Raw genomic sequence first — 10,242 nt, forward strand, 5'->3', positions numbered from 1 at the left:
AAGCATAAACCCCACAAAAATGTCTTATATTTCTTTTCAAAACAAGACTATTACTAATAGTTTGTTAAATGTTGTTTCTCAGGTGAATTGAAAAATGTAAGAAAAAGACAAAACAAGGACATTATTTTTGCAGACTAATAGTATAAAAAAAAACTTGGTGAATTAAACTTATTTATTCCCCTATTTAGAGTGGATGATATTTATTTAAACTGATCTATCAGAGAACCACACTTTACTGTAAAACAAACGGCATGGGTTTGAGAGCAGCGGTTTAGGTCGCATTTCAAACGTGAAACTTTGATAGAACCTTTTGAAAAGTCATTGGAGGGATCTCTCTGTTCCACTGATAAATGAGACCTGGCTGTACGCTGCCACCACCACAGCCAAATGAACAAGCAGCATGACAAACAACAATTAATAATGGCCTGGGGTCTGCAGGGCACGGTGCTTTTAATGAATTACCCATCCCTTTCCTCCGCCGTCTCGTCTCTGATTTAACTCAAAGCAGCAGATTGCAGACAACACCTCATAAAACCTGTTCCTCAAATCATCCTGATACTGCAAATGGAGGTAGTCAAATTTGACTCATTCTTCAAAGTCACTGTAAATGTTAAAGTTGTGAGTGCTAAATAAGGGCACTGTTCACATGATTACTGAACATTCAGCAACAGGTTCAAAACTAAAGCACTTTACGTTGCGTCCTCCTAACCGAGGAGGTTTAAAATATGCAGAGAGAGAGCGATCTGTTAGCTTTCCCATTCAACTCAATGGCAGTTGCTCAGCTGGCACACATGACCCCTAGAAGTATGTGACCTGCAGGTTTTCATCTCTAGCAGACGGGGGAAAGTCGGTAACACTTTACAATACGGGTGCACTAATATACATTAATTCATGCTTAACTAATGCACAGATAATCATGTGTTAATGTATTACTAATGAAGAACTAAACCATTAATTAATGATTACTGCATCAGCAACTAATACAGATTCTATATGGTTAATATATTAAGTAATATATGAATTGTTATTAATTAAATGTGTCATAATGTATTGATTGCTTAATAACATATTTTATTAACTAATAGTGTAAATTAATGCACTAATTACCACAATGGGTTGAAGTCATGTACTTCAGCTTTGAATTGTCTGCTTTAATTAATCATTAGCTAATGATTTGCAAATGTATCATTATGTTATGACTTTACTTGTTGAGGCACATGACTATTAACTAATTGTTAAGTAATATGTCATTTTGGTTTTGACATCCACACTAAGGCATCCACACTATTTGACATCCACACCATGGATTTCAATTTCCAACCATCTACAACCAAGATTTCACGAGTCCGATGAACTGCCGCATCCAGTACCTTGTTGTTCATGCACAGGAGTGTGTCAGGTTAAGCTTGAGGTCGTGGTTCACTGAGAACATGCGGCCGAGCTCTGCTATTTCATAACACAGTGTCTAGACTGGACAAAGACAATAGAACGTCCATTTAGTCAGTGATACACTGGATGCGACGCTACCCCGACAGTAAACCGATGCCACGTTATATTTCTGACGTATAGGCTACTCCGAGCTCTTGCGCTAGATCCGTTACGAAGGACAAATGGACTTGCAATGGTCTGTCATGTCCAGCTGGCCTCGTCCAGTTTAAACACAGTGTAACAGCGGTCAGGAGTTCAGATTCTGGTGTGCTGATATTTGTGTGCCGCCCAACTTACCCATCCTTCAAACACATTCTTTGACATTACATTCACTGCATGTGCAAACTGTCAAAACCCATAAATGGCATATTACTTAACAATTAGTTAATAGTCATGTGCGCAACAAGTAAAGTCATAACATGCTGATACATTTACAAATCATTAGTTAATGATTAATTAAAGCAGACAACTGGATGTTGAAGTACATAGCTTTGACCAATTGTGGTAATTAACGCATTCATTAACACTTTTAGTTAATAAAATATGTTATTAAGAAATGAATACATTATGACATATTTAATTAATAACAATTCATATATTACTTAATATATTAATCATATAGAATCTGTATTAGTTGCTGATGCAGTAATCATTCATTAATGGTTTAGTTCTTCATGAGTAATACATTAACACATGATTATCTGTGCATTAGTTAAGCATGAATTAATGAATATTAGTGCACCCGTATTGTACAGTGTTACCGAAAAGTTACCGGTTCAGGCTTGTCCTGGCGCAAACGTTCCCTGGTGCTATTTTGCAGTTTCAGAAAACAATTCCGTTGTTCAGATGCTATTTTAAGGGCGCATGCTTGGCCATAATGTAGCGTGTGCACAACGCGCATACACTTTGCTTCTCTCATCTACACAGATGCAGCAGTTCCCATTTTTGCAAACCATACATAATTACAAGGAAAAATATTACCACACGAGGGAAATCAGTGTGGTGTCCATGAAGATGTGGAAAAATAGGCATAAATCTATTACATATTTACCCAAATTATTCAGGCTAATTGTAGTAATGACGGAACCTGTTTGACCAATAGTGGCAAGACACATCAGTGTATAAGGACATCTGACAAAGTGGGTTGTCCGTCAAGAACCAGGAAACAAAATTATGTGACTGCGAAATCACCTTTACCATCATGCAAGTTGTATGCGCCTGGCAAATCCGAGATCCGCTTACAAAGTTACTTGCGTTTCGCGTTTGATACTTGCGTTTCAGATCGGGCCCTTTATGTTTAATGTGCCTTTATGTGGAGTCTAATCGTAAACCAATGAGATGTCTCAGTGGGCGGGGCTACCTGCACAACATTAATTATTGTCCGCCCATTTTCCCCATAGGGATTGTTTTATAAAGTCTTCGTTAAAGTGTCATTGGCCATGAACCAAACCAAATAGCAACAACTTGAATTACAAACATTACATTACAAACTTTTATATGAAGCAAAATTTTTTTTAAAAAAGAACAAAAAGACGAAGGTACAAGAGAGTGCATATTCAACGGCTTTAGTGGGGGAAAGCAATTCCATGAAGCATTGCGAATGACACAAACAAATTATTGGTTTCAGTATTAAACTATTCTCTAACAGTTGAGAAAGAAGACGCCTGTGTAACAGTATAGGCTAATGGATCCGTGCGTCAGGTGGTAAAGTGACATCAGCCTATATATTCAGCCAAATTATAAGATAATATAAAAAAAGATCTATATGGCAAATATCTATATTTCCCACTATTTCAGGTGAACCTTGAAAAATTTGAATATCGTGCAAAAGTTCATTTATTTCCGTAATTTAACTTAAAAGGTGAAACTAATATATTATATAGACTCATTACATGCAAAGTGAGATATATTAAGCCTTAATTTGTTATAATCATATAGCCATAATCATTAAAATTATAACATATAAAGGCATGAAATATCTCAATTTGCATGTAATGAGTCTATATATTAGTTTCACCTTTTAAGTTGAATTACTGAAATAAATGAACTTTTGCACAATATTCTAATTCTTCGAGTTTCACCTGTATATTAATGTCAAAAATTGGCCAGTTAAAATGCTGAGCGAGTAACTTTGGAAAAGCACTAGCCACAGTGGCTGATGAGCAAAAGAGTTCAAAGTTAATGTCAAGCCCTATATGCACGCACGCACGCACGCACGCACCACACACACACGCACCACACACACACACACACACACACACACACACACACACACACACACACACACACACACACACACACACACACACACACACACACACACACACACACACACACACACACACACACACACACACACACACACACACACACACACACACACACACACACACACACACACACACACACTCTCCTTGGGCTGTCCTTGTAACCTCTTTTGACAAGATTTGATTGGTGGAGTTTATGTACAGCATCATGGGTAATGTAGTTTTTCCACACCAAATTCCACTGCTAAACAGAATTATTTTAAAAATAAGTTATACCTGAAATAAGCTTTGAAATAATGCTAACCTAACGGCTTCAGCAAAAGCATAACCCATCAATTAACAACCTTGGAACTCACAGTAAGTCTGTCTTTAAATTTATATAAGTTATTAAAATATCTATTTCCCTAAAGCAATCAACAAAATGTCCTGGCACTCGTCGTTAATTAGGACAAATACTCAGATTTACATTAAAAAATATTTTGATATGCTTTTATGGCATGTTGCTTTATCGCATCTGGTTAGGTGGTACAGTCTATCAAGTGAGTAACACAAATGCAGCTTTTTGACTGCAACTTAACAATCGGGTCAGTCAGAGGCAGTTACACAGATCTAAAGCTAAATTCACTATAGGGTAACATCACAGCATTTCCTTTAATTGATAAAACACTTGCCTGGTAAAATATGAAGGCCAAGCACTGCGACCATTATGAATCATCTCAGCCATAGCCAGCACACGTGGAAAATGTGAGGCGTCAGCACCCCGCTCTGTAATGCCACGGGTCCACAAAGGTACTTTACATTAGACGCCTGCATGAGTTGCATCTGCTGCGACTGACCCCAATTAATATTTGCTTACATTTCAGTGGTGTCTGCATCAGATTTAGAGGCGTAAAATGAAGACAGGGCCTTAATGGGATGCTGACAGGAGGCCAGTAAGAAAAGTAGTATATTTCCCTGAGGAACACCCGGGGATACCACATAAATAAGCCCCTGTTATTTCCAAGAGAGTTAGTGAGGTGTGCCTTTCTGTAAGTGTATGTGTGAATGAAGGAAAGTGAAATAGAGAGGAAAAAAAGGGGGGCGAGTAATAAAGGTGCGAATAGTTCTGGATAAATGAGCAAAGAGGTCTTAAAACACCACAATGCTCTTCAGTTATACGGTAATAAATCACATGTACACCTAAAAAGGCATTTTTATTTTTAAATTGATATTTGAAGGTATGACTTTTTGTATGAATTGATTTTTAAATGTATGACTTTTGTATGACTTTCATTTATTCCGTAGAACACAAAATAAGACATTTTGAAAAGGGCTCAAAACAACATTTGTGACCCTGCCTGGACCACAAAACATGGGTACATTTTTAAATTGACATTGAGATTTATACAGCACATGAAAGCTGAATAAATAAGATTTCCATTGATGTATGGTTTGTTAAGATATGACTAAATTTGGCCAAGATACAACTATTTGAAAATCTGGAATCTGAGGGTGCAAAAAAAATATCTAAACATTGAGAAAATCGCCTTTAAAGTCGTCCATTTATGTTGGCGATTGTGCTGCATTCACTCACAAAAATAAATGTTTACGGTAAGAAATGTACAAAATATCTTCATGGAACATGATCTTTACTTAATATCCTAATGATTTTTGGCATAAAAGAAAAATCGATAATTTTGACCCATACAATGTATTGTTGGGTATTGCCACAAATATACCCGTGCGACTTGTGACTGGTTTTGTGATCCAGGGTAACATTTAACATTGTACCATATGGACTTTCATTGGGACTCTTACTTTTTAATCTTTATTTATTCTCGCTTGCTCAACCTTTGGGTATTAAGTATTACTTTTATGCCGATGACACAAATTTATATTCACTGTAAATATGGTCAGAGTGAGGCTGTCTCATTGCTCACTGTAACTCTATCTTATTGGTCATGCTTATTGGTTCTCCTCATCAGCTCAGTAGGGCTTACCAAAGTCCTCTTATCATTGATGGTTCTGTACTTGAGTTTCAGAAGAAATGAAGGAATCTAAGTGATCTATGATTCCTCATTGACATTTGACCCTCATGTACAAAATTTTAAGACTTCATTTTCTCTCGCGTTATTGTAACGCACTTCTTATTAGGGTTTCGAATACTTTAAGTAAGTTATAGTACTTTCAAAATTCTGCAGCTAGAATTTTAACCGGGGCCAAAACTAGAGATCATATTTCTCCCGTTTTTGAAGTCACTATACAATCAGTTAGGTACAAATTTTAATTTTGAAGTTCTCATCCATTCAAAGCTCTCCACGGTCTGGCCCCAGAGTATTTATCTCAAATTTTAACGCTTTATACTCCAAACCATCGTCACTCTTCTCAGTAAAGGTGTGTTGGTTTTCTAATAAAGCGATATTGCTTATTTCAAGCATATTATTTTCATAACAAGTACTCTTTTTAAAAGTATGCTAAAGAATAATTGACTGAAGAGTGATTAAAAATATGCCTTTAATATCTTAATCCATATCATACACACAAATACATAAAACAAATTCATCATGTCCCCTTAACTCCAACACAAATAACGACATAATCCATCTGTGAACGGTCATTTTCTTTTACAGTGTTAGCTCATATAAACGGCATCATTACTGAATCGAGCAGTTAAACCAGAAGGGCACCTGCTCTCCACTTTGCACTCTCTGCACTATTTTCAACTTGACTCATCAAACTTCTTGTCCAGTTGCCCGTTTTAATCATTAGCGTTTTAGCATCATTACTAGAATTTAATGCGCCCGCAGATTAATTGTTCTGTGGCATTTACTTATGAAACCTATATTTTTCCAACAAATTGTAATAAAGGATACGCAGCTGTCCGAAGCAGAGCAGTGCAGATCCATTAACCAAATCATTTATTAGCCTATAAAATCAAATGGTAATATTTAGCAAAAACGGGCCTCGGCGACAGCCAGCACGGTAGCGCTTTCATACATTTTGCTGAAAGGAGGGATGGCATGATTGCCCCCTGTCTGCAGGATGTTTGCAAAACCTACATTGTAAAAAACTATATTTTAAGGATTACTGGAGTAGAAAATGTCTTTCTTTGTGAAATTTACAAGCAATTTCTGAGTGAAATTTGTTTTGTAGCCACCAGAATTATGATCTAGGATTCACTCACCACAGGAAAAAAACACCAGACTACGTCCTTATCACCCATTTGGGTTCGAAACTTAAAATCACAACACGTCTGATCTCTGATTAGACAACTGGGGAAACTTCCAGTGAAATCTCTGCTTTCAACCAACACAGATTTCCGTCCCCCATGATGGACTGCTCCCTGCGGCACACACACCTCCCGTTTAATGTAAAACCGCCTATGACTAATTATGGTAATTCATTACATCTCCAATTAGGTTGTGGGATTTATGGCAAACTGGCCCCATAAAGAGCAGGATTTATGGAGCCTTTGAATGTCACCCAGAGGACAGAGGGTTGGCTTCATATCATTCTGCTCTGAGCCTCCAGCTCACTATATCATCAGCTCAAAAGACAAAGACACTCCACCCTGCTTTGTTCAAGCACAAATGCTACCCATCACCATGGTAAAAATCAAGGCCTATGTCTCTAGTCACATATAGTTGAACTATATAAAACTGTGATTCAAGTGTGACCTCATTAACCTGAGCTTCAAACATGTGATCAATAGCGACCAGCTTATATAGTCAATACTTCAATATCTGCAGTGCAGTGCTTTCCACATACGGCCCCTGCCATCTGCAGATCCAGCTTTGATTTTCACGACTATCATCTGCGAGTAACACAAGCACAGAGCTTGTAAACACTGACAGCCAGGCAGTCCTAAAAACGCGAGGACCCTTTGTGCCCTGTTTTTTTTCCCCTCGGAGCGGAGTCGTGTTCCCTGCAGCAGAGCCGCGGGAAGGCTGATTTGTTCCCTGGCTGGAGCTGACAGGAGCTGGTGATGTTGTTATGAGTCGGCTCCAGCTTCTGTGTTTCAATCAGGCACACAGCGGGACAGCCCATCTGCTGCCGCAAACCTCCCAGCCGCTACAAAAACAGGACCTGAATGGAAACGAGTGTTCTTTCGGCATCCTAGAACGCAATCTACGTGTAAACTTTCACAACTGTAATCTTGCACTTGTTGTGTTGAGTTGTTTAGTTTTACTTTTGTTGCTGACAGGACTAGTAAAGGGATAGTATGACCAGTATGACTGACTTTCTGCAGAACACAAAAGAAGATATTTTGAAAAATGTAATTTGTCCATGCAGAGAAAGTCAGTGGGGTGTAGTGTCATATTTATATACTATTATAGTAATTATTCATATTTTGAAGTAGCTTTTATTTTTGTTTTTAATTTTAAATAAATGTTATGTATTTTTGACATTCTATTAAGCTTTGTTTTTTATTTCTGTTTTAGTTTTTTAGTAATTTTAGTACTTAAGCCTAAACTTATTTGAGTTAGTTGGTAAGGCAACTTTCATTTAAAGTTGCAATTTTTCAGTGGAACTTTTTTTGTATTTTAAGCTTTCAGTTTTTCTTCTAGTAGGCTATATTATTTTAGTGTGTATATGAAGTTTTAGCTCAAAATACTCATATTTTTTTATATAGCATGTTAAAATTGTCACTTTTTGAGGGTGAGTAAAACCGCACCGTTATGTCTGTCCCTTTAAATGTAAATGAGCTGCTGCTTCCAGCACAGGGGGTGGAGCTTCAAGAGCTCGTGTTCTTTTACCTCACACAGACATGCACTGAACATTTCAAAAACTTTTAGCCTTTTATGTTCAAACCGGAGTCAGACAAAGATGGAGAGACTCGAGGAGAAGTGACAACATGTAGACAACATTTCTGAATGGTTAGTTGGTGAATTTATGTAGCTTGCTATGTGTAGTTATCTTCTAGTCATTGATTAGCATATTCGGCCTTGATAATCTATAGTGTTCTGGGGGCGGGTTTATGTAAATTTTAGGGTTAGTGATGTCACTAACCCGGGAGGAATGTTGTGCAGTCCTAGCCAGCCGTTTGTTGTAGTCCTTAAAAAGCGATTTCTTTAAAAGAAAATATATTCATTTGCTTCAAACTTTGAGCGTCATAACTTTGCAGATGTTGTTTATGCTCAAACAGCAACATTACACACTAACTAAAGTTCGAAAAGTGAAATCATAATCAACCACCCCTTCAGTTAATGAAGTTAATGTGTTAATAGCAAAACTGTTTGGTCGCAAAATATCTCCATTTGTGTTCTGCAAAAGAGAGAACGAACCGACACGAGGGTGAGTAAACGATGACAGAATTTTCATTTTGGGGTGAGTTAACCCTTAAAGTTCACTGACAGGAAGTCATTATTAAAGCAGCTCACTGAAGAGGAAATTCAAAGGCTGCACCAAAATCTAGTGCTGAATTTTACGTAGTTGGACGCTGCATCCGGCTGAAAGTCCTCTATATATGAACAGAGGCACCTTTTGCAATTCAGAGGGCCGTTTCAAAGAAACAGTTGTGCTGATATTTGGGAAAACAGCACACTATATCCTGTTATAAATATTTAAACAAGAACATTTTTGCCCCATGTATCTTAAACTTGGGGGCAATTTGTATTAATTTTGGTGTGTTTTTTTGCTCCTAGCCCCAGTTCATTTCCACGGTGGCTCTTTTTCGAGTGCAAGCGGAGGCCCGTTCTGTTGCGAGGCCCACGGGTGAAACATAGCAAAGGCCAGTACCGTCTATGACATCACACTCCTCTCTGTTTCAGTATATCTCTGTGGAGGAGACGGATGTTCCCCTCCTCTTTCCGCTCTGCTTAGGAACTGGTGGGAGATGTATAATGAATACTAATGAATCCCCACCTCCCTCGACAGGTGTCTTACCTCCACCCCTCTCACTACTAACATCCTGTCCTCTCCTTCCCTGACGGAGAGGAGTGAGCCGCTGACATGTGATGTGAATTTAACACACACACAAGGCTCAGTGGAAACATCCTCTCCACCCTGAGCTCCTTCATTAGAGCTGGTTCTTTAACAGACTGGACGAGTTCAATCAGGAAAGTCACTGTGTTCCAGATTTCACCCTTCCAATAAATGATCAGGAAACACACAGTGAAGAAATACACCTATATAGCAGAATGTTTTAATGGAATGGAATAATTGTAATTTTTCTTAACTAATACTGCTTTGTTTTTAATTCATTTAATTCATAGGCTATATATTAGAAGAAGAAAACAATTATAATATAATATAACAATCTAAATAATATAAAATATGTAAAATCGATTAATCACATCTAACTTAAAAGTGTGTATATATTATTATATTTAGATATATTTCTGTGTATGCTGTACATTCAATAATATATATATATATATGGTTTTGAAATTTTAGTTCAAAAGCCTGGTTATAGTGTTTAAGCAATCGAGAAAAACTGTAATAGCCTTTTTTAGTAACATGAAAATATGCATTCTGGGATATTTATGACAAATAAATCCATTTAACTCACCCAATTCAGTCGGTTGGATTTATAAGCCTATAATGTAATGCAAAAGAAGATCTAATT

This window comes from Phoxinus phoxinus (assembly GCF_949152265.1).
Source record: "Phoxinus phoxinus genome assembly, chromosome: 10".
NCBI lineage: Eukaryota > Metazoa > Chordata > Actinopteri > Cypriniformes > Leuciscidae > Phoxinus > Phoxinus phoxinus.